The 27,124-nt window shown below is 35.2% G+C and overlaps 1 protein-coding gene and 1 long non-coding RNA gene across 3 annotated transcripts in view; one reads left to right on the top strand and one right to left on the bottom strand.

The window, feature by feature from the left end:
* Window positions 1–27,124, bottom strand: part of LOC141457158 (uncharacterized) — a 108,991-nt gene that overhangs the window by 43,965 nt on the left and 37,902 nt on the right. The window lies entirely within an intron of this gene.
* Window positions 1–27,124, top strand: part of LOC141457151 (inhibin beta chain-like) — a 171,876-nt gene that overhangs the window by 125,658 nt on the left and 19,094 nt on the right. The gene's annotated exons all lie outside the window — the stretch shown is intronic.

Below are 27,124 nucleotides of genomic sequence, written 5' to 3'. Positions count from 1 at the left end.
ACTCGGCTAACTGTTGTCGCACTACTACTACACGGAATATTGGAGACGTGGCCTCGCTTTAATTGAAATATCACGGCCTACCTCACTATTGCTGCTGCACTTTCAACACAGGCTATTGCATTAGGATTGATTCCCATTGCAACGGCTGAACTTCTAAACTCAAATACATTCTCCCATAGACAATCTAATCCTTCGGCACAAGTTTTTATGCCACAGCTGTCACACTCCTACGTACGCTCATGCCCTTCTGTCCTAACGCCCTGAACTCTGTTCTAATAGCTATTGCAAAACGACCCCGCATATTTCAGCGCTTAGGAATGAGGCTGATGCAATTCCGCACCTAGACCCATGAATGTTATGCGTGACTGGAATTGTTTGGGATTTAAACTTTCCCGAACACACCTATCTGGACAAAGATATAAATTTACTCTGAATCCATTCATGCCAGCTGAATAAATTGTTTAAATGAATTAAATGGATTAAAAAAAAAAAATAAATAAATATTTTGGATGCAAAAACTCATTTGACGAGTTATTTCCCCCATTATCTTTGATTACTGTATTCCTGACCGGTTATAGACTTCAACAGAGGTAGATTAATCAGTTTGATGTCTATCTCTGATGGTGGATGAAAGCCCGAATTCAATTCAGGGATACCATAAACATGCATACAACGACGTAGAGAATCAAAGATACCTGAACCTTTCAGCGACCAAGCAATATTAGGCTTCTTGCCACTCTCTGAAGATTATTCGAGTCAATTCAAACTTACCCGGCTAAACTTCACCTGTCCGCATTTCATTCACCTAAAGTTCAAATTAGCTATTTGATTCAGATGCGAATTTTTCATTTTTTATTTTGAACATTTCATTTACACAGATACTACTTAGTGAAAACGGCTTGATTTCCAAAATAAGCACTTTCTAGGTTTAATCTCAACATTAAATTGGCATCATTCAGATTTTATTTGAAGAAAATTGATGTTTTCTGGAAAATGTCATTTCAATTACAATAATTGGTATAAGAGAAAGTTGTATTTCCTTCTCTTCCTATTTAAAGAAGAAATTTGCGATCATGCTACATTTTCAATATGGAGTTTTTAACAGAAAATTTTATCAATTTGAGGTCTAACAAGCTGCAACTTTGTTTTTGGCGAGAGTTCTCCCATAGGCGCCCAAAGAATAGCGGATTTTTCTATGTGATATATTAATATCGTCATAAATACCTTAAAATTCAGAATTTAAACTAAAACTTGCTTATTGGAATTTTCAAAGAAATGAAGAGTAGCGAACAAATATCCAATATCATTTAAACGAGCAACTCAACAAATTCATATTACACTTTTCAAACACTGTGTACTACAATGTTTAATGTTATAATCAAAATAACAATTAATTAAGTTTTAGTTAAATTTAAGTTATCCCTTAACACCCTCTTGTATGTAGAAATTAATAAATTTTGTGAAAAATTAAAAACTAATTTGAATTCTGTATTGTAATCGTAAGAATTCTCTCTTTAATTGTAAAATTGATGTAATAGTTACTACGTCAATATTTGATGTCATCAATTTGAAAACTATTAATTATCAGTCTTTATTGTTAGAAACGGTAAATGCTTGTAAAGAGTTCGAGTTTTTCCTTTGATTATTTAATTAAATTTGGTTTTTGTAAACTATATAACATAGTTAAAAATTATTAAGCATTTAACAAAATGCCAATACTGAAATATTTGTGCTAATCTTGATTGTAACAATTGAAATAAATCAAAATGGAAATTTATGAACTTCTTGTTAAAATATGTATACAGAGTGATCCATTTAAAACGCACCAATCGCTTATAGGAAAGCGGAATTTCGAAAAAACCCACGAAGTTAACTATATGTTTTTTTTGGTCTAGTTTTCAACCTCAATGCTGTATCTTTATTTTTGGCGGAGTTACGGGTAAAAACCGGTTTGGGGTTTCATTAGGATCACTGGTTTTGACAATGATTATGAAAACTACATAAAAAACTGTGATAAATGACGTTGACCCCGTTTCGATATCCCTAATATTTGTCGAGATGTTTAAGATCAAAGTTACAATTTTATTAACTCGTGAAAGGTTTTCAATATTAATTTTCCACCAGAAATACACGTTTTTGGGAGGTCCTCTGACTACAAAAATGTTATTTGTGACGCAAAGAACAAAAACAATAATAATTAAAGATTTTAAAAATGTAGTGCAATGTAATGATCCCCTGTTCGAATCCCTCGTATTACTACATTTTATTTAAAAAAGTATTATGATGTATTAAGTAATATGAATAACTCCATACGCGGGATTCGAACTGGTGATCTCTCACTTACAAAGCCATGTTCTTGACCACAGACCCACACCCGCCCATCCCTGGCAAGATATTCTTACCGTAATTACAATTCAAGAAGTCTTGCATACGGGGTGCATTAAAATGATGTGTTGATTGCTTTTATTTGATGTTAAAACAAATTTATTCTGACGCACCCATAACCATTACATTGTACTACATTTTTAAAATCTTCAATTATTATTATTTTTTGTTATTTGCGTCACAAATAACATTTTTTACAGTCAGAGGACCTCCCAAAACGTGTATTTCTGGTGGAATATTAATATCGAAAACTGTTCAGGAATAGATAAAATTGTAACTTTGATCTTAAATATCTCAAATAATATTAGGGATATCGAAACGGGATTAACGTCATTTTTCACAGTTTTTTTATGTCGTTTTCATAATCATTGTCAAAACCTTATGAAAACCCAATCAGGTTATTGGCCGTAACTTCGCCAAAAATGAAGATACAGCATCGGGGGTAAAAAATTTAAAAACTAGACCAAAAAAAACATATACTCGTAGTTTACTTCGTGGGTTTTTTCGGAATTCCGCTTCCCTAAAATGTTATTAGCGATCGGTGCGTTTTAAATGGATCACCCTGTGTATATTTTAATTCAATTAACAATTATTTATGATTTAAATATATTGAACCTTTTTTCCACAGGAATTTTCGAAAAGATTTTAGCCATGCATGAAGCCACTCCCTCTTACAACAATTCTTGAACGTACAACATTATCAACATGTACGGAATAGAAGCTTTTAACCGCCATTTCATCGCCATAAAATTTGACTTCATTTTCTAGACGAATAATAACTCGTATGATATCTTGCTGGTCATTTCTTCCTATTTACTTTAAGAATCTATCTAATTTTTTATAATTTATCTTAGTTTCTTTATATTTTTTGTAAAGTGAACGCAAATTGTTCAGGCGGTGCACGGGTGTAAATACCTTGTATAAACCGTAATGTAAATTAGTAAAGACATTTAACTTGGATACCTCGTAAGTTGGACGTTAAATTCTATTTGGTATGTTATAAACAAAATGTTAAATAAGTATTAACTTTTGTTTTTTAACATTAACAATGTTGTCGTCTTTCACTCGCATATTTTGCATCAACATTTGGACATGACAAAGCTATCCGCAAGATGGGTGCCGCGATTGCTCACGCTTGACCAAAAACGAAATCGTGTGAAGTGTTGCAAGGACGGTTTGCAGCTGTTCCAGAAGAATCCGCAGGACTTTAAGCGTCGTTTCGTCACTGTGGATGAAACATGGATACATCACTACACTCCTGAGACCAAAGAACAATCTAAACAATGGGTTACCAAGGGGGAATCTGCGCCAAAAAAGGCGAAGACCGTTCCTTCGGCCGGAAAGATTATGGCGACTGTCTTTTGGGATTCGCAAGGAATAATCCTCATCGACCATCTGGAAAAGGGTAAAACTATTACAGGTGCATATTATTCATCGTTATTGGACCGTTTGAAAACCGAGCTGCAAGAAAACCGCCCACGATTGGCCCACAAAAAAGTCTTTTTCCATCACAACAACGCACCAGCTCACACCTCAGCAGTTGTGGTCGCAAAATTAATGGAAATAGGGTTCCAACTCGTTTCACATCCCCCCTATTCTCCAGACTTGGCTCCCTCGGACTACTATTTGTTCCCCAACATGAAGAAATGGCTGGCGGGAAAAAGATTTTATTCAAACGAGGAGGTGTATGCAGAAACGAATGGCTATTTTTCAGACTTGGACAAATCCTATTATTCGGAAGGGATCAACAAACTAGAGCAGCGTTGGACGAAGTGTATAAGCCTAAAAGGAGACTATGTTGAAAAATAAAAAAGGTTTACCCCAAAAAATTAAGTAGTTTTTATTTTTGCACGGACTTTTCAAACGACCCTCGTATAAATTATATTTTTCTATACAATCTTTGACAATTCCACCCCCTCCTTTCCAAGTCTCTTGGGGTGGGGGTAAATTTCGTAAAGCGCAGAAATATGTGTTTAAATTCAATAGAACCTTGGTTAGTAAACTGGCGTATAAAAATTAACCCAACTAAGTCTAAATACATAGTCTTCACACTCAAACGTCAAACTTCACCACCTGTCTTCTTACATCACACACCTATCCCACCAGCCGACCATGTGCGGTACCTTGGAATGTACCTAGACAAGAGACTTACCTGGGAACCCCCATACGAGACTTAAACGTACCGAACTAAACAAACGATACAAACATCTAGCCAGACTACTCGACAAACGCTCAAAACTGTCACTTCAGAACAAACGACGACTCTATACAGCTCTTCTCACACCAATATCGACTTACGGAATCGAACTTTACGGAACAGCTAAGAAATCCAACATCAATAGACTGCAAACCCTATAATCCAAAATACTCCGCCGCATAGTAGACGCTCCATTCTACATTAGCAACCACACAATACACACAGATCTCCAAATTCCACTCATCTCCGAACTTGCCAAAATTCGATATAAAAATTTTCACCAAAAACTCTCACTTCATCCCAACCCTTTAGCTGCAAACTTGTCTACAACTACGCTACCCTCCAATACTCGAAGACGGCTGAGGCGCCGTTGGCCCCGTGACCAACTGGGCGACTAATGGCGGCCATCACTGGATGACCGTCATTCACGTCTGCCACGCTATTCATATACATTTATCGCATTTAGGTACAGGTGTAAATTACATTAAAAGGATAAATTTTTAAAAAAAAAAATTGTTTGATTTTAATATTTGTTTTTTGAATCCTACAGGCTGTGCAACAATTTGATTGGCTTAGAGCGGAAGAAAGATTAGTAACAATTTTTTTTATTTTGTTACCGATCTTTTGACCTCGAAGACTTGATCATCTTCTGAGATGTGAATTTGGAATGTAATATCCAATAAAAACCAAAACTAAAATAAAAAATACTAATAATTATACCATAATACAAACAACAACACAAATAATCCATAAAAAAAAGATGATAAAGTATATATTTAGAGCCTTACACTACACAGAAAATCAGCACGAACTGCAAAGTGGAGATATGAGCGCTATCTGTACGGATAATCTGAAGTTGGACGTAAAGTTAGTTTACTTTTATTGAAACAAAGGGCTTTACTAGCCTTTTTAACACTTGCAGTTTACTCTAAGAACTTTTATTATTTTTACTTTTCACTAAAATTAAATTGTTTTCTAGTATTTTTATTTTAATTTGCACAAAATTATTATCTTAAAATTCTGAGTGTAAATAATATTTTGGTTACCAAAATAAGATTGTTTTCTTAAATACTTTTTAAGCACCTTACTATTGCGTTTAGAGGAAACAGTCTGATGCAGTTAAATTTTCGAAATTATTTTTTTTGAACAGAAAAACTATGATTGAAGTGGTTAAATTCTGCGAAAAAGTTTTCATCTTAATGTCCAACTGGGTTTGTGTGTTGTAGGGATTGTTTGTGTGAGTGTATCCCAGCCTAATATCGTAAACCTCCTCAGAAATATACTGTACGCTCAGGGCCTTACTCAGGTAGTTGATATATGCAACAACTTGCGAGGTTAGCTAACACTTAGGTAGCACTAAGCCTATCATACAGACAGCAATTTGGTTCTACTAAGTTAATTTCTCCTCAATGTGCAATCAAGTTCTCCGTTATGGTACTATTGTCCGATGAAGGAGCCATCCGTTACGAAGTATTCAGTCATTATAGAAATGTAGTAAGTGCAAGTTTATCAAGTGATTTTTCCATTTTTTGTGACGGAAAAATCCTTTTACGAGGGTCGTTTGAAAAGTCCGTGCAAAAATAAAAACTACTTAATTTTTTGGGGTAAACCTTTTTTATTTTTCAACATAGTCTCCTTTTAGGCTTATACACTTCGTCCAACGCTGCTCTAGTTTGTTGATCCCTTCCGAATAATAGGATTTGTCCAAGTCTGAAAAATAGCCATTCGTTTCGGCAATCACCTCCTCGTTTGAATAAAATCTTTTTCCCGCCAGCCATTTCTTCATATTGGGGAACAAATAGTAGTCCGAGGGAGCCAAGTCTGGAGAATAGGGGGGATGTGAAACGAGTTGGAACCCTATTTCCATTAATTTTGCGACCACAACTGCTGAGGTGTGAGCTGGTGCGTTGTCGTGATGGAAAAGGACTTTTTTGTGGGCCAATCGGGGGCGTTTTTCTTGCAGCTCGGTTTTCAAACGGCCCAATAACGATGAATAATATGCACCTGTAATAGTTTTACCCTTTTCCAGATAGTCGATGAGGATTATTCCTTGCGAATCCCAAAAGACAGTCGCCATAATCTTTCCGGCCGAAGGAACGGTCTTCGCCTTTTTTGGCGCAGATTCCCCCTTGGTATCACATTGTTTAGATTGTTCTTTGGTCTCAGGAATGTAGTGATGTATCCATGTTTCATCCACAGTGACGAAACGACGCTTAAAGTCCTGCGGATTCTTCTGGAACAGCTGCAATCAAGCGTGAGCAATCGCGGCACCCATCTTGCGGATAGCTTTGTCATGTCCAAATGTTGATGCAAAATATTATGTACCCGTTCATTCGAAATGCCCACAGCACTAGCAATCTCACGCACCTTCACTCTTCTGTCATCCATCACCATATCATGGATTTTATCAATGATTTCTGGAGTAGTAACCTCAACAGGGCGTCCAGAACGTTCAGCGTCACTTGTGCCCATATGGCCACTCCGAAAATTTTGAAACCACTTATAAACTGTTCTAATCGAAGGTGCAGAGTCACCATAATGTTTATCAAGCTTCTCTTTAGTCTCCTGAGGCGTTTTGACTTTCATAAAGTAGTGTTTAATCAAAACACGAAATTCTTTTTCGTCCATTTTTTGAAAATCACTCGACTTCCTCGATTCAAACGAATGCCAAACACAAAGAAATAGACCGATCTGGCTGAAACTTGGTGTGTGTTCTTCCAAGAGATGCTACTAACTAAACATAACCTCGATACGCGCCAGTGGTGCTATCTCTCTGACTTTGCACGGACTTTTCAAACGACCCTCGTATGTTCTTGTTAATTCGAAAACGATTTTCCCTTCTAATCTCCTATCACATTGAAAATGTCTCCAGAATTTTCGGAGGTTGCCTTACAGAACTGACATGTTAAGATTCTCTTGAGAAGCCATTCAAAAACTATTTACTGTAAGAATATCACGTGAAAGATCAGTAAAAGTACCGAATATCTCAAAAATGAAAAGAATTTTATGGAAAAAGACTCCTCCGTTTTTGTATTAACTTGAAACAATAACCAACCGCAGAGTCGTCAAACTCTCAGTTTTTTTTTTAAATATTTCATCTTGAAACAAAAACTGAAATGATTAAAAAAATAATAATAATTCTATTTACTGCCAACATTTTAATACTATATTTTAATAAGTATCTTAACCACCATAATTCTTTGAAGTATCCAGGAAAATGTATCAAATAAAAGTGTTGATCTACTCGATTACAATCGGAAGAACATTCACGTATCGTAAATACGTCATGTTTTAAAAAAAATTAAAAAACAGAAGAATAGATTTAGTCCCGAATAATCGATTTTCACCTAAAACTTAAAAGGGGACCCTCGCGGAATCTAAACGAAATTCGAATACCTGTTACATTCTGTTTATGAATTATAATGGCCACAGGCAGATAAACCTACTTTTTTTTGTAAAAACTACTTTTTTAGGTATAGAAAACCGCAATACCGGTTAAGTAATCGAAGTAGAAGATATACATAGTTGCCGTATTTCCCCTACGAGGGTAAGAATGTGTACAAAATTAAATTTTAATATTTTCATGGAATTTTTGGTGCACAAAAAAAAGAAAGTAATAATAATAAGAAAAAATAAATTAGAAAAACAAGAACAAAACTACTGGTAAAATTTGGAAGTAGAAAAAATAAAAACCAAATTAAAAGACAGCCTCCTAGCCAGTTGGGAAGAGACCATGCCGCCCCCAACGGTGAAGGTGGAGGTGCGAAAGCAAGCACGCTCTGTATCTACAGCCTACTTCTTTGTTTTGCACGGCGGCGGCGGTGGTGGCAAGTTAAGCCTAAGAATAGGTTGTTGCCAAGTGTTGAGTCCCCAACTTGTACAAACACTTCCCTCAGGAAATCAGTGAACAAACTTTCCATTGAGTTAACATAAGTTGTTTCATTTTATTTGTCCAATCTTGTTTCAAAATCATCTCCCCTCCCCCCCTCCCATTGAGTTCGCTCTGCTCCCTCCATTTTGCTCTTGCTCTGTCCGAATTTCCTTCATCTTCACACCAGAATTGAGTTTCAACTTTCGAGTAGGTGTTGCATCTTACTTCGCCCATTTCATTTTTTTTTTTTTTTTTTTGCCTTTTCCCTACATCTATTTCTTGGCGGCTGACGGCAGGTTTTCTTTTAATTTATTTACTTCCTACCTTGAGACCTTTCTCCTAAGAAAGCCAATCTCTAGAACAAGGTAGCAAACCGAATGATCACAGCATATCTCACGGTATAAGAATGGCTATAGGATTTCCGCAGTTGTCAATCACTTTCATGACTTATTGCCAATCTCTCTGCATGCTTTGGAAATTTCAATAAGTTAATGTTTTACCCAACAGTACTGTTCTAACCTTACAAAGATTCAAATTTCATATTTCTGTGGTTATTAGCTTTTGTTGATGTTTTATTTTTGTTTTGTTAGATAAAAAAATAAGATGAAATACACAAGTAAAAGAAGGAGAACAGAACATATCGTACAGTGAAATAAGGACATAACCTTTAAACTTTTTGTAACCCACAATGTATATACAAAATTCAATCTAAAGTTAGCCTTGGTTTATAAAAAGAAAACAACTTCGTTTGATCTAAAGTCTTTGCTGGATATAATAAGAACGAAGGGAGTCTAAAATAGTAATATTAAAGTAATGTAAAGTAAGCACAAAAAAAAGAAAAAGAAGAGGGAGGATTTCACATAATTAGAGAAGATGCGCAAACTCACAGAGGAGTACATACACCAAGGACGGCGGCAGACAAAGGAGCTGAAGACATGGAAGATTATCCTGTAGGACTTCAGACCATATATAACAAAAAACCATGATAAAGTCCCTTTGGCCAAGTAGTAAGCAGTTCGCCGCCCCACCGGCGGTGACATTTTTAAACTTTGCCCGCCTCCAGTTCTCCTTTTTTTTCTACTTCTACTTCTTCTTCTTCTTCTTCTTCTTCTTCTCCGGCCGATGTGACATCTTCCTCCATTCAACTTGGGAACATAATTTCTTATTCCCTCATTTTAATAATAATAATAATAAAATATTTCTTTATTTGATTTTTTTATTGTTTAGTGGCGTGTTTGCAAAACGCTGTATAATTTACACTAAACGAAGAAAACTTAATATTAATTCCAAAATAGTTTTCAAATATTATTTAAATTTGAATTCCCATTATTATTTAAGATCGTAAAAAGTGTGGCACGAGACACTCTTAACTTCTTTCACTACTATCCGGAAGGCTGCTAATTTTAGACTTTCTTCTTGGGTAACGCTTGAAGGAAGTGCTTGTGTCTTTGATGGCCTAAAAGGATGGGCCGATTCACAGATAATACCATTATATTAAATGAAATTACCCTGTATTACACTTAAGAGATACATTGAGGTTAAAACGAATGGCAAGAGATTTGTATGCTAGTTTCCCCAGTAGTCAGTAATGCAATCCCAAACTTTGGAAGTACCCAAGCAGTCCCTAAACTGGTGTGCCCCTGAAACAAATTTTTTGGAAGGAAAAAAAAAATTCAAATTAAAGTCACAGCCTTCTGAATGAATGGTTATTATATCAAATTTCTGGGAAAGTGAACAAAGATTCAGGCAATTTTCACTTCCGTTAATCATCAATTTTTTTTTTTTAATTTACTTCAACAGCAATACGTTAAATCTTGGAACTTCAGCAATTAAAAAAAATAATAACATTTGACGGATCCTAGGTCTACATAGATATGACGTCTGTGCAGGGGTAGGCAAAGGGGGTCCGCGGCAATATCTTGATTCCGTATTTAAATTAGGCAGCAAATTTAAAGGTCTTTTGGGTGCCTGGATTTGCGGGTAAAGAGGCTGGAATGTGATCATCAACATCTGGTTTCATTCCATCATCATAGTTCTGCGCTCCAAAGCCAGCAGTTGCTGGCCCGAAATCATTTTTGTGACCGATGATTGGAGAGACTCGTCTGGAGATCTTCAACATTTTGGGGTTAGAAAGTTTACGGAAAGGATTTTAGTTGTAAATCTTGTACCCAATCTGAGTAGGATGCAATTTGAGGTTTTAGTTATGATGTTGTTTGGACACGCTATAATACCAGAATGATAAATTCTGAGTGCAAGAATTGTAACATGAAGTTGGTAACATAGAATCTATGTGCCCGTTTCGTCATTGCTGTAGAGGCAAACTCTAAAAGGAATATTTGGTAGCCTTACAAAGAACTTACGATGTTGGAAGGCAGCCCGTGTATTGCTGCTTTTGGCGATATCGTTAGAGAATTTGGGGCTGCAGGTGGTTCAGAGCACCTTAATAATGATAATTCCATATCAGTCACAACAGTCTATCAACACTTTAAAACAAAATTGCATGTTAGATTAGCTGTGATCAAATTCTAAAATTCTCAAATTGGGGTAGCATTTTAAAAGAACAGATTTGGGGGAATGAAATGAACATGGAACTACACTACTCCTCTTCAAGGGTTGGATCAACGATTTGTGGTACGAACTAGATTAGCATATTTGGAACGGGTTCCAGGAAGACCGGAAGTTTAATCCAGTAATTTGGTTTTTTGTTTAGCTGTTAAATTGATCCTTCGTAACGAGCATGTTTATTGCATCCCTGGCCGGTTCGGACTTAAGTTGTTAAGTTCGGATTAAGTCTCCTATGTCAACATGATTGCAAATAAAAGATTACTTTAATCACTTGACGAACGAATTACTATTTCATTCAACCGAATAATGTGAGTTTTATTTCTATAAAAAGAAGTGATCCTTTTAGGAATTCATGTCTTCAAATGACGTAAAGATAAAAACATCATTACTTATTCTCATGAGTGACGTATTTCAATATTATACTAGTGAAACTAGGCCTTATATCTAGTTATAATTCAGTAAGCCTTCCCCAGTACGTTAGTAAATAAGATAAAAGAGGGGGCTGGAACATACTGAGAGTTATAGTTGTATGAATGAGCGCGTGGAAGGATTAAGGGTATCCTCGAAGTAAGCGTTCATCGTGTACTATGTAAAGAGATTTTAGTGGTAGGAAGTAGAGAGGTAAAGGAAGGGAGGATGATATTAGCCGTACTGGGATGGTCCAGTTCGAGAGGCAGCATCCCTTACATGACCAAGCGGTGTAGTGCATGCACAATGAGCTAGCCTACGCCCTACCCTGGCAGCCAGCCGGCTAATGAACCACCACCATTCTCTCCTCTACACCCCTTAAAGTGGTTTCTCCCCTTAACAACTTTCCTTGCCATGGAAAATTAACAGAATTCACTTAACTACCCACCTTAATTTATAAACTAACTTACTCGCAGTTCTGCTGTTTACATTCTTGTTATATTTTGCTCAATGGAAAATCTTAACGCTAACCGTCGCAATTATATTTTGTCCATTTAAATAGTACACAAGAAGTGAGCAAATGGTTTTCTCATATGTTCCATTTCTCTAAATTTAAGCTGAGCAAATAATTTTTTTGATATATCTAAGGCTGGAAACATAGTGGAGTGGCGAGCAAAGCGGTGAAAACAAACACATATGGGACCGCGCATAGTGGAGAGCAAAGCGAAGATAGAGCAACGCTATCTATAGAGAGTAGAGCAACGCGTTGCCACTTGTTTGATTTCTTCGCTCTTATCGCGCTCAATTTTCTAGGTTAAAATGGATATTGCTGCATTTATTGGTGAAGTTTTCTTAAAGAAACCTCTGTGGGACCAAAAGGATCCTCTCCATCCCAACCGATTTCTGTTGGATAAGGAATGGTACAGGATTAATGGGGTTTAACATTGAAATTCGTCCTTTTCTTGATTAACATGCCTTCAACACTGGTTGGTATGTAATCAAATGTTGAAATAAATATTAAAAAATACGCAGGAAACTTGCCAAGATGCTCCCGAAGTTGTTGATACAATTGATAGAATTCACCAAGTTCATATCTAGTCCTGTTTATATCATGAACCTGCTACTAAGCTGCTGTAAATACCAAATTTTAAAGAAAGAATTTTTGTATAGAAATAGTTCCTCCATCTTGTCTCGTCGAAAGGAGAAAGGCGACTAAACTCGTCACTATGTGCGTGCGACTCTTTGCTCGCTGCTCGTCGCTCTCTTTGATCTGAAGCAACTATCATCGCCGCTTTGCTCGCCGCTCCACTATGTTTCCAGCCTAAGAAAACAGACCAACTCGTAATAATCATTCTTCTAATGAATGTTTGGTGATGTCATAGAGTTTAAGCTTCATTTTCGTTATTTCCTTCCCCCCAAATTAAAGGTTTTATTTAATAAATAAAGTTTTATAGCTATCAGATTTATCTATTTATTACTATTTTTATTATTTATTCTTTTAATTGCTATTAGAATTCAAACACGTATAACGGAAGGTTATTCTTTTTTGAACTTTACTGCTTCAAATTTGCAAATCTATAAATGAAATATTCTAAAAAAGTACTCAGAGCTGGTTTTATAGCAAAAGACTCTGTTCTGTAGACATTTAAACCTTTTATAAACACGCTGAAACTAAGCCTGGGTTGGTTAAGGGGCAAGCTTTCTAAAAACTTCAGGATGAAAACAAAGTGATTTTTAATTTTTTTTTTTGTCTCTATCTTCCTTATTGCTTAGCTCTAAGAAAGGATTAAGGATTAAGAATAAAAATGAGTAAAGAACGAAATTGTAACTCAGCTGCTGTAGACGCCGCGGGAGCCGTTAGAGAACCTTTCCGAACGTGCAACTAAACTGAACTTTTTCTTTTTTTCTGCAACTGGCGATTTAAAAAATAAAAAGTTCAAAAACTTTTCACTTAACTATACCTCTTTTTAATTTTAAAGCATATTTTCTTTAAGTTTTCCACTTTGCTTTTTGTAAAAAAGCATGCGGGGACCACAAAATTATCATGAGTAATAAAAAAAGCAACTGAACGATTAATAAAAATTTTAAATTTAAACAAAATGAAAAGAATAATGCCTAGTACTATATGTTCTGACCAGATTTTTAAATTTTGGATTTCCTTATATTTGTTTGGCTCCCTCAGGGACAGGTTATCTTGGTACAAACTACGTACACTGGTCAGTGAGTTCCAGAGGCTTCTAGGAACAGAAATTCTAAGGGCACCAATTAGATAAAGCCAATTATATATTATTATTTTAATTATTACTATTATTTTTAAATATTTGTATTTTATTAATGTAATATATTATTAATATATAATTTTGTAGAATGTTTAAATGTTCAATTTACTGGTGCCATTTTATCGCATGAATATAATTTATCTCATAATATCGCTTATTTATAGTAGAAATAGTTAGATAATAGAGCACAAGTAGTGATTTGTATGAAGGCAAACAATAAATTTAAAATAGTACAAAGTTTAATCATCAAAATCGGTTTATTCAATGTGAATGCTTGAATAAAGAAAATGAAAAAATTACTTTATACGTGTTATGAATAATAATAATAATAATAACTTTAAAAAATTAATTTTTGTCCTTTTAGTTATTTATTTTTTACAGTCCTACGAACTCAATAAAGGACATTTGTTTGCACAGAGAAAAATGACGGTATTATGTGTAGCCAACTCTGTACCAATTCATATTCTACTAAATAAATGCAAATTTCTATTTAAACTACAAAAAACTAAAACTAGGATAAAGAAAGATGGCGGCTAGGGGAAAATCGAATTAGTTTTTTACTGGGCGGCTAGAAAAAACAATATAAAGATAGGAAAGTCTTATTAACTTTAAATATTTTTTCAGACCAAGTTTTTGTACAAATGAAGTTAACTACTACAAAAGGGATTCTAAAAAAATATTAGATTTTTCTTTTATTTTTATTTTTTGGCACAAAGAAAATAGAGATAGAAAATGTGGGAACATCAAATGTGTGTCTATTTGATAAACCCAAATTTCTAGGCAAAAGAATGTATGGGTAAAATTGCATTTAGTTTAGAAAGCTAACTCTTTGAATTAATAAGCTCCTTCATTTAATTATTCAATTTTAGGTGTATGTTTGCCGAAGAATGGCAGTAGCGGTGGGGATAGAAGAGGAAAGGGGGAGATTTTCCGCTGACACGATGGAGGAGCGTTTCCAGGCTAAAAGGCGAAGGGGGGGGTCATAGTCTCGTACAAAGGGAGATCCTCTTGTGTTTAATCCAGTTTTCTAGAATCTTATGTTTGTTCGGATCTTTTATCTCTCGGTCCTGAATGTCATCAAAAACTAGATTTATTCTATTTTGTTGGATTTATTAACACCTCCTTTCCTTTGGCTGGAGTTACCTAGTACTGCTAGCTAGCTGGCAATATCTGCGTTATGTGATTTACCGGAAGGTTATACAATTCCAATCTGATTGCTAAGTGTAGCTATTAATGTTTGACCCTCCCAACTTCTACTTCTTGGATTGTTTGTTTTAAATTATCCATTTGCATATAATTTGAATTTTCTCGTCTCAGTTTATCCAAGGATAAGGCAGAATAGATGTTCTGAATCCGCTCAACATTCTATACTTGTACAAAGAAAAGCACCCATAGTAAAACAAAAAATGACAAGTTATAAGCGCAACTGATTGAAAATGAACATTGATTTTGCAAGACAAAAGGGAATAAGCCCAAGCTAAAGGAGGGTTACTCTATATGGGGGAAACAAGGCCAGAGCAGATCTCATTTTGGTCATTAACCCTTTTGGAACTAAAATGGTTTGGACTGTTCAACATCAAAGGATATTTGGGACAGACTCTAGCGGGCCAGAAGAGGGTCAGCTCATAAAGCTAATCTGTTAAAGCAATGTTCAACTTTAAAGAGACAGAGATCTGGTAATGAACTTCGAAAAAACATAAGTTCTTACAATTAAAAATGTAACAAATTTTTGTGAATGTTTCATTGGCGATTTAATATAAATTATTTGGCTTCATTGATTGAGCGAAATTGATTTAAAACTTCATATTAGCGATTAGCACAAGAAAAGTATTAACAGAGTCACTTCCGTTGAATTAAGTGAACAGAATGACTGGAAATTCTCAGTGCATTCTTAACAGAGGTTCCTCTAACAATCTATGCTGCATTTTTTGCACAATTCTCTTTTGCATATTCTAATTATACTTTCGGTTTCGGTTTTTTAGTTTGGGTTCACTTCTTCTGCTCTGATAAACCATTGCAATAAAACCATAATTTATGTAAACTCAACTCACAGCTCAGTACGAAACTCGGACACTATATTCCTCTCTTATTTGAAAATATGCCTACAGGTTTGATAAATAATTTTAATAATATTTTAATATTAATTTTTGATATTAATAATTATATTTTGATATAATAATTTTTAATATTATTATACAGGTTGGATAAAGTAATATTTTAATTATTAATACTAGATTGAAAAGACAAGAAACTAACCAACGCTACAAATTTCTCGCCAGACTACTTGACAAACGATCTAAACTCAACCTACATAACAAAAGATTCCTATATCTTCTGCTACTGCGACCTATTTGGTCATACGGCATCGAAGTATGGGGATCGAAAAAGCGTTCCAACTCACTACGCCTCCAGACATTACAGTCAAAAATACTACGAAAACTTCTTAACGCTCCGTTCTATGTAGCTAATATCACTATCCATAATGACCTCAAAATCCCTTTCATTAACGACCTTACTAAAACTCCGTTTTCTCAAATTTCATTCCTCTACAGCAGCTCATCCTAACCCTCTAATCGAACAACTATCTTCTTCCGCAATACCAGGCGATCCTCCAAGAAGATTGAAGAGAAGATGGCCTCGCGATCTACTGTCATCATAAGAGCAAACATATGTCCAAGATAATGGAGTGACACTGCTGGATGCCTTCTCCGCTCGTATATTTTCACGTAATATTTTTTTAATCATGTACCACATTTGCTTGTTGCAACAATCGTTGCAGCTGTAAATTCAATAAAAGATTTAGGTTTGTGGTAAGGCCGTACATTTGCAATTTTTAAGTTTTTTTTTTAAATCAATAATTGTAACATTATTATATAGGTGAAAGAAGTATCAGGGATATGATAATGATGATAATATTAATAAATAACGTTGTCGCTGCGATATCCCAGGCAATGAGAAACTAGCAGCAACCTGGCGAAACCGGGATACGACTTAACACCAACCGTCCGCTATTCAATTACTACCAGGCTATTTGCCAAGCTTTAATATAGTACTTAAGCAAAAAATCTTAATCTCTTTTGAAGTTCACTAGTTTTAAGCATAAAAAAAATCCAGATGCCAACCAGTTTAAATCCAGAAAGTTTGCGTACTAATGTTTAGGCACTGTCCAGTTAAGATTAACGATTGAAGATTTAGTGATACAATTTGAGTCATAACTAAATTTTGTCCAACAATGAATGGATACAGTGTAACTTTTAATTCGAGTGATAATTATATTAGATTTTCTTTAAGAAAGTTTGATTCGAGGTTTTGGACAGTTCTGGTATCCTTTTTCAGCAACTGTGAAACAGAGTACTGTTGTATTACCTGTAATCTTCTAACTTCCATAATACCACAAACTTCAGTTTCCAGTTTCAGAAGAAGAACCCAACAGGTAATTGAAACTTCGAACCAACTTTCTTTAACAAAATTGTGTTTAATGGCCTCAGTTAACCATTTTATTTCATTAATTTCATTTGATTTGATTTTTAAGATTTTATTTATCCATAAATTGTTCAAAAACTAATGTTAACAAGCCACTGTAGGGTGCTGAAAAAATAATCTTCAATTAAAACGGGGCCATTGGGTAGAAAAAGTTAAGAACCATTGCTCTAAGGTCTAACTTAGAGTAAACTTACATTTCTAAATGGTTGCAGAATATAGAAGCATTTCTTTTATAAACCTCGTTAGCTGATTAGAAATGGTTGGTTAGGATGAAAAAGAGAATGATGTATCATTCAATAAATAGAAATCAAACTAAAACAGACATTGAACTATGTCAGCTTATCACTAGTAGTAGACCATATACTATATCAATATATAAAATGTTCTCCCATATATATCAATACATATATATGCACGGGAATACAAACATTTGAAGACAACAAGCGCAAGGGGTTGCCAATAGCAGGTCAATGTGCTGCAAACTGAAACTAGCAGACACTTCTTGTGCTGCTATCCCAACCAGTGGTAATATTGCAGAACTTTTTGTGCTGCTATTTCCTCGGCTGTGTTGTAAACCACCCGTGGATTATCGCTTTAACCACTTGGCTCTGTCTGCCGTTCGTCTATTCCACCACCGCTATCGCTTTAATTCTATCTTTCTCTCTCATTCGCACATACTAAACCACAAATGAATAAAATTATGGCTTCTTTTTGTGATTGAGGAAGTAGAAATGGTGTTAATTTTATATGTGCCCATTTTAATGCGAATAAAACTTAACGACTAATCTTGTCGCACAAGAATTATTTCTATTTTAACTTTTTTATTTTTATTTTTTTCGAATTTATTTAGGTATTTAGCTGGAATGGGCGACCGTTCCAAATAATATGCTGAGGGTAATCAAAGACTCTGTGCAACCCTAGGACTCATCTTCTAGATCCCTAAGGAGAGAGGAGGTGGTAATAGCTCGTTTGCGAACTGGCCACACTGGGTTGACCCACGGTTACCTTATGGGTGGCAAACCTGATTCCTTTCTGCATTACATGCAACGTACAGTTAATAATGCAACATATTGTCGCGGATTGTCCTTCTAACCAACGTCAGAACAATATTCCCATCACTTGAAAAGGACGTCCTGGCTTCTCTGCTCTAAATAATGTAATTATATTTTTAAAAGATATTGGCGTATCAATCAAATTTTAGTTGGGGATTCATATTTTTGTTTTATTGATTTAATTGTTTAGGTACTTATGTATTTATTAAAACTGTTCGGTAGGGCATTTGTATAAGGGTTGATCGTCAAAAAGTGTACGAAAAAGCGTAACGTTGAATAACACCAAACATTGACAATTTTGTTCTCTTTTTCTATAAAAGACATTATTCCCAAATTTTCTGAATAATATTGTACAAATCCTCGTATACAATAGTGATTTTTTTTTTGCAACAGCGTAGATCAAATAGACTTCGAGAAAAACGTTGCCAAAAATGAGCAAAAAAGAGAATTTTCAGAAAATGTTCTTGTTACCTTTTTTGTAAACAACGTAGCGCCCAATACGCGCGAACCAATTTTCATGAATGAGGTGTCATTCGATTCGGAATTTCATGTAGATGTGTCTTTTGGAGGGTTTCGACGCTGTACATTGAATGGGAGAGGAGTTAGCCCCATGTATGTAAGGCCTCCTCCAAAATTATTTCATCCGGACTTAATAGCCAGACTTAATTCCATCCGACTAACAATAGTCTCTGTAATAGATTTATTTATTTTTTTATTTTGTAATTTACAATTTGTATAAATATATACAATAAGTAAATGGGATGTAAATCAGATGAACTGGTGCAGGTAGAGCAGGAGGAGAGAAGCTACCCAGCGGTAGCACTTGCTATATGAGAGAGGAGAATGTGAAGAGGAGAATATGAGGAGGAGAGAGGAGATATAGGAGAGTAATGGCGTTTAGGCCTTCAGATTACAAGGAAGTCGCAGGGCCACTGGCGATTCAGTCGGCGAGGAGTATTAGGGATGTCAGAGGAGGCGAGAGACAGGATTAGAGCTAGTAGAGAGAGCAGTGTGGAATTTTTGATATTGTAGTCTTGGCGAGTTGGTCTATGAAGGGAATGTTAAGGTCGTGGTGAAGAGTGAGGTTAGTCACGTAGAAAGGAGCGTTAGCTATTTGTCGGAGGAGTTTTGATTGAAATGTCTTGGACTGTCCGTAAGTCCACATAGGTTTGAGAATAGTGTTGTACATTAAACGTTTGAGTTCAATGGGCAATTTGGAGCGTCGTCCAAGTAGTCCTGTAAAGCAGTTTCGCACGTTTCGTCATTGCTTGTCTTTTAAGTGTAGTTTGTGGGTTTCACGAGAGTCTTTTGTCTATGTAGAGCCAAAGGTAGCGCACCAGATATATGCAAGGGAGAGGATTGCAGTTGAAGAGGATAGAGATTTTTTTAAAAATCCAAATCTTGTGGATCATCTTTAAGGTATTCACTATAGATTATTTGGGAGGTTGGATCTTTTAAAATGATAAAAAACTAAATAAAAATGGAATCACGAAAAGGGAAAAATAATAATAACAATAAAAATAGAGACAGAGAAAGAAGAGTAATTTTAATGCTGTAATATTTTCTGTGGTCGATACGAGCGCACAGGGATAGTGCGTACTTTATGTACATTATATTTTGGTTGAAACTGTAATAAACTTTACTGCCTTACAAGGGTTTTGATTTAAAGAGTTGTTCAGAAAATATTAGGAGACGATTGTATAATGGTAGTGGTACAGCGAGAAAGAGGAATAGTATGGTCCTGGAGGCAAGGGAGAGGGGTAACAAAAAAAAGGAAGAAAGAGAAGTTGAACTAGGATAGTAAGACAGTGGTTGGAGGCGGTTGTGTTGCAGAATTGGACTAGAGGAAGAAGGGTAGTCTGCTAGGATAGCATACTGGAGCGACCTGCATTCAGTAAGGGAGGCGCCTCTATGTCCGCGTGACCCTCTACTCTACAGCCAGTGGAAGAAGATATTTGTAGTGACTAGTACTCGCGCACATGTCGGCCGCCATTCTTTACCAACACTCAAACCGCTCTCGCTATTACTACAAAGAATAAGGAGGGTCCAGTCCGAAAAGTGTTCCACACAAAACCAAAACTAATGCTCAATATAAACACTAACAGAGATTATCTCCCCTCACTAAATATACAATAGTGCCATCTAGTTTCCCTCTAGTATCTCCTACTAATAGTGTACTATCCAACTCACTATTTCACCAGTTTTTATTTTTATTCAACACTAAAAAATTCCACTCACTAAAATCACAGTACGGATTGATTGGGGTGAACTGGGTTTCTCAACTCGTGGTCATTGATTTCTCTTCCAAGTTGTGTACACTTTCTCTTATAGCAGTAAGAAAAAGAACAGAAATCTGTATTGAATGACCACAAGTCATTCTCCCTGTATCTCTGATTTAAGGGGAATTTAGAAGGTAAAATAAAATTGAATCAAGAGGAGATGGTCAATTTATTAAATGGTACCAACTGGACAATACTTGCTAAATACCTAAATAAAGTTATAAAATACAGGAAGTTACTGGTTGAGCATTTCCAACAGAGGTTATAAAATTATAATTGAGATTATAAAATTCGAAAATATAATTTTTAATATTGAATGTACTTTATTTTTCATTTCAAATTGAAATGTATGAATATTTATTTCTGAAATAAATAAAATAATAAATACTGTAATTAGAGGCTAAACTTAAATAAATTATTTAAAATAATAAATTAGATTCAATAATAAATTAAACTTAAATTAGACAATCTCGACTGACGGAAAGTGCCCATTTTCTTGTACGCTTTTTAGGTATAAAGCTGAATGTGTTTTGAAAAATAAAAGCATTTATTTATTCATTCATATCTCTGATTTGTTTTTAATAATTTCGTATATATATATAAGGTCCATATGTCTACAAAAAATGATTATGAAGCTAAACCGAAATAAAATAGGCATATTTTTTCTCTATTTTGTGAAAAAATAGGCTACCCATTATTATTCCTTTATGGCAAGATATTTAGTTAAATGAATATTGCCTATCTCAAGTTAAATTAGTTACTTAATTACAATTCGTTCGAGGTAAGAATATATCTATCTACAATTAGTGATCAGTTTTTCACCACCAATTTAGAAGGCCGAAATCATGCCAAGTCAGTTTATTCTTTTCCATTATCTTATACCTTAACCAGTTAAGCGTGTTTGACGGAGCGTTCGACGTGTATACTCGTTGTGAAAAATATAAAATTGCCATTAACTATAAAAATTCGAAATTTTAATAAAATACAATAAGAATATTATTTGGTGGGATGTTTCCTTTATCTTACCAATAGAACTGCCAAGTACTTTATACGGAGGGGGATGGTGGAGCCAGACAAATGATAAGTAGTTGGTACATGTTTGGTCTCCGCATTATAGATTGGGGAATTACGTACACAAATAGAAGCTCTCAACCCTTGTGCAATGCCGTTTTTACCTTAGATAGAGGTTCATACTCGTACCTCACAGTACGAGCATGATTTCATTTTGCACAGAATTCAAAGTTCATTTCTTCCTTGTAAAAGCTCTTGCGTCTCTAGTTAACTAGAGCAATGCATACGTGAAGCGGTGCAAGATTTTTGAATGAGCACAGAATGCTCTGTAATCTCAAGCCCCAGAAATTGCAGAAAAAGTCGCTTGCAGTGAAATATATTATGACGTTGTAAACTTTTGGTTGTTTTGCCCTGCGTTCGTCGTGTATACACGTCATTGTCGTGATTTTAATTTCGCACACTGTGGGGGGTTTTTTAAAAAACTAAATTCCACGCTTCACTGGTTAAGCAGTATTCTTTTTTGGCCCTACAAGGGGGACAGATGCAGTTAGATTAAAACTAACTCACAATTAATTTAAATGCCATTATTGGTTACCATTTTATCGCCCACTGACTTTAGAATAATAATAATAATTTAAACAGATTTTTTGTAGTTTCAATTTAATCTTTTACATGAAAGATATTGATCACTTAAATATGTAGCAGGAAGTTTCCAATTTTTTTGGTAATTAAACGCAACTCTCCCAAAATTACCAAATATTAAACCTTCTTGTTTGTAACAGATGTAAATTTAATTTTTAGCCATTTTGTGTATGCTTGAGAACATCTAAAGCTTTTTATCATTTGATTTTTCTTAGAAAAATCACTCGGAGAACGACTTATTTCCCGATATTAAGAAAAATACTAGCTTTACTGCCTTGGCAATATTTTTAGTAGAAAGGGGATGAAAAAATACATAAAAATGACCTATCGCGTGCTCTTCTTTCTCTTTGATAACAAGTTAAAAAATTGAAATATGATTAATAAATACCAGATTTTGAAATGGTCTAGCACCTTTAATTTTGAAAATATCGAATTGCGGTTTCCGGTTTCTTTCATAACTTTTTATACTCTTTAAAACTGTGTATATGAAAAATGGAGGTCAACTGCAAACCCTTACTTTTGGACACGCGTGTGTCGCGTACGCAATTTCCTGAAGCAATTTCAGGAATCTAAAATCAAGTCGCATATTCTGAAACTAGAGGCGACGGGCAACAAATTTTTGCTCAGATTAACCGTTTAAGCATGAAATGCATTTGAGCCTTCTTAAAATGAACACCCTGTATATATATTTTTTTTTTGCTAAACCACCTCTCAAAACGAGGACTTTGTAGTTGCGTAAAATTATGTTACTGCGGAATCGCTAAATGGTTAGAAAGCTTAACTTAAAAAGGTTGGCCCTTACAACTAGACGTTAAGACCCGTCTGATAAAAAATAAATAAAAAATGATGCTCTGGCGAGACTGAAAAGTCGCCCATGTATCAACAGAATCATTTTATTACAGTGGTCATAGTTACTATTGAAGTTAATTATCTCTTAGTACAAAATTCTGATTTAACGAAATTTAATTACGTAAATTACGGTAAAAAAAAGACCCATAAGTGGCCCACTCCAGATTTTTTTAAAGCTCTTAACTGCAGCAAACTTTTTTCGATTTTTTTTTTTCAGAATCGATTCTTGCCAAGCAAATACCTGATAATGCCAATAGTAAGATTAACTATTATGAATGTTGGTACAGTTTAGAAAAGTTATTATTATATATAGCCGTAAAATTACTTTCATTTTATCAATTATAGAGCTTGCCAAAACTTACACTAGAAAAATAAATCATTATTTTGAGATAGAAACTACGAAAATCAATCATGGTTGAATATAAAAAAACTTACAAAATTAAGAAATCCAAATAGCCGAATTTTAAATCTGATTATTATAATTTTCTTGTTATCTTTAATAAAATTTAGAATTGAAGCATTTTGTTTTTTTTATTTTGTATTTTCAGCGGCGGTTATGATTCTTCTATTTTTCTGTTGTGTTTAAATCAGAGGGCTGGCCCCATTTTCCTTGGCCTCATTCTATAAACTAGACTTACTAAATGGAAACAAAGTACCACTTTTTGCAGTGCACACATTTTGGCAACTCTGCTCTAACCAAATAAATTATTTCTGCTAACCGTGGGAGTCAGTTGGCCAGCAGCTCAACGAATATATGGGACAAGTTCACCTGTTTTCTTCATTTTATTTCTTTCTTTTTTTCTTTTAAGCTTAAAGCAGTTTTCTTTTTATTTACATTTTCCGCTAGTAAATATTGATTTAATATTTAAATAAATAAATAACTAGCTGACATGAATACTAGCACGACTTCGGAATTTCTACTATTATTTGGCTACGTCATACATTTGGTTCCCTGCAATAAAACTATCCTCAAGACAACGAGACCCCATCTTCCGTAAAACTACCATAAAATCAATTTCTTGTGGAGAACATCAAACAAAACCGAGATCTTTATATTCTGAATGTTTGAAACAAAACAAAAATAATGATACGTTTTCACGCTTTTGGTAAAAGATTTTTGGTAAAACTACGAATTTAGGCAGATAATTGAATTCTTTTTTTTAAATATTATTTAAGTAATAATATCGTACAATTCAACGAAATTGTCCAAAAAGATCTACCCTCGAATCTCAACTGAAAAACTTTTTTTCAGTAAATTATTTCAAATAAAAGTTCAAACTGTTTTAGGTTAGTAGTGCGTCTAGTTTAAATCTGATGAAGTGGTTTTTAAGAAAGTTACCCCCTGCAACCCCCCAAAAAAGATATTCGCTATTTATTTTTGTTTTTTATTATTAATTATCCATTTATTTATTAGGTACCTTAAAATTTACAACAAGCAAGTGTTTACCTAAAATGAAATGGCATGAATGACGAAGAAGAAGATACTCTGGGTTACCGCTTCATGACGTTGATATTAGTGAAGATAATCACGAGGCCATTAGCGCTTCATTCGTCTTAGGGGAGTATTGAGTAAAGTTAGATCAGAGCTTTGGGATAAATAGGAGGAATTCTGGAATCTTTGATTAATTTAAACACAGAATTTTAGCTAAAAATTTCGTTCTAGTTAATACTAATACAGGTAGTAAGATTTGGTGAAAGGCAAAGGAGTGGGTAGCCAAATCTCACATATCCCTGATTGGATTAGAAAAGCGGGACGGGACCTGTACCCCACGGCATCGCAGTTACAAGAGATTGTGCCTTCCCCTATTTTAGAACTAGTAGAAGAAATCTGCCCTCCTAAAGAGAGTTGAGGACTTTTCCTTTTTGCGCTACTATCTCCTTTGGTCTCAAAGATCTAAAGGTTTCGAAGCGCAACCGCTCGATTACAACGCTTCGGCGGTACATATACTAAATTGGAACGATATCCCTGATAATTATCCTTAAGTAAACTTTTCTGAACTATTTCTTGGACATCGAGGAGGGGCTAGAAGGAGAGGGAGGCCCCCCGGGTGAGATGGCTCGACAATGATGAGCAGGATCTGAGAGATTTGGGCGTAAGAAGGTGGAGAAGAGCGACCCAAGAGAGGGTTGAATGGCACAACAATATTGAGGCGGCCAAGGTCCTTCATGGACTGTAGTGCCAAGCAAGAAGAAGAAGAAGAAGAAGAACTTTTCTGAAAAAATATTTTTAAAATTTTTCCGACCACTCGCGGCCTATGAACTTGGAAAATTTAATACAGGAGATTTCAATCCTTCCTCTTACAGGATGTAAAACAAAGAAAATCTGAAATGAAAAGTTAAACATTCTTCTTCCCTTTTTCCAAATCCAAATTTGAACAACCAAATTTTAAACTGCACATTAAACCAAGAGAACCTATCCCCTCTTTCATAGAAAAATTATCCACTTAAAAAAATATTGATAGTGTTTAAACTATTCACGTAGTTTGAAGAAGAAAATTGAAAGAATTTTCGAGAAAAAAAAATTCAGGACATTATCACTAATCCGCGATTTTTAGTTTTTGGGTTTTGGGTGGATACATACATACACGCAAACTCTTACTATAGGAGAGTAAGGGAGAGTAGAAAGTCAAGTAAGATAGAAGCTGCTGAAAATCTCAGAAACAATCTTTAAATAAGTTGTCCAGGTTACAATGAAGAATAGGAGAGCAATTGAAAGAGAAGACAAAAAGAAGACGGACACAAACAGTGAACTAATCTCTCTTTAACACCATTGATTGCGAGTGGATAGCGTAAGTTGGGTAGAAGAACTGGATGGACACTAAATGGGACATTATTGAGGCGAACACCCAGCCGGGGGTGATTCACAACTATTGTTACACTGGTTTTTAGAAACTATCGTATAATTCACTAGCTTCAAGGCGGAGGCGGCAGTCCTCACTAGAGAAACACGCCCCCGTTGGCGGTCACATGCTAGTTCTCACACTTCTCCGTCTAATAATTTTCTTTCTCTTTCTTTTTTTTTAACCCCAATTTCTCTTTCACGCTGCCCTTGTCAATGTTTGTTTATCACTGAGAATCTTCAAGTTCTTGTTCTTGTCCCTAATTTTGCTACTTTATTCTGCATAATGCTCATCATTTATAATCGGGTACCTCATTCATGAAAATCGGTTCACACGTTTAGTCGCTGCTGATGTTTAGAGAAAAAGCCAGTACTAGAAGAACAGCAACAATTTCTAAAAACTCCTTTTTTGCCCATTTTCAGCAACATTGTTCTCAAAATCTATTAAATTTAAGCTATTAAGGATTTACCTTGTTTTTTTCAAGAAAAATTGAAAACTTTATCTTTTAAAGGAAAAGAAAAAGAAAACTTGTTTCAAAGTTGGGTGTTTTTCAAACATTACGCTTTTTCGTGCACTTTTTGACGATCAACTATTATACAAGCCGATCAACTGGCCAGGAATGGAGCTAGTAATCCTTTCATTGGCCCGGAACCAGTCCTAGGGATCATCAAGGGTGCAGTTCGTGAGGTTCTCAGAGATTAGATCTGGAGAGAACATGAAAAGAACTGGGTGATGCTTCCTGGGGTCAAACACAGTAAGAGTGTTATGCCCTCGCTATGTAAACCAAGAACTAAAGAGACTCTGGACTTGAGCAGAAATCAGATTACTGTGGTTACAGGCCTATTCACAGGGCATGGTAGGCTTCAGGAAGTACCTGCACAAGCTAGGTCTTATTAGCTTGGAACCTTGTTGCAGATTATGTCAGGAAGAAGAGGAAACGGTCTCTCCTAATTGCGTTGCAATCGAGCGGCTGCACTATGATATCTTTGGAACTTTGAGGCCAAAGGAGATTTTAGCGCAGAAGGAACTGGTAGGGAAATGCCTCAACCTTTTGAGAAGGGGAGGTTTCATCTCAAGGACAAGGCGCAATAAGCCTCTTTGTGGCTGCGGTGCCGTGAGGCTTTGGGACCCGTCCCGCTTCTAATCTAATCTAACTATTATACGACTGTTCTAACGGACAGATTTAATCAGAAATACACCTGCACAAATATAAAAAGTGTCATATGAAGAAATATTTGTTTAAGGAAATGTCAGAAAATCTAA

Source organism: Rhodnius prolixus, unplaced genomic scaffold (assembly GCF_049639745.1).
Source record: "Rhodnius prolixus isolate KJV_2025 unplaced genomic scaffold, Rpr scaffold_10, whole genome shotgun sequence".
NCBI lineage: Eukaryota > Metazoa > Arthropoda > Insecta > Hemiptera > Reduviidae > Rhodnius > Rhodnius prolixus.
The sequence above is the reverse complement of the archived record's forward strand: the minus strand, read 5'-3'. Positions and strand labels throughout refer to the sequence as shown.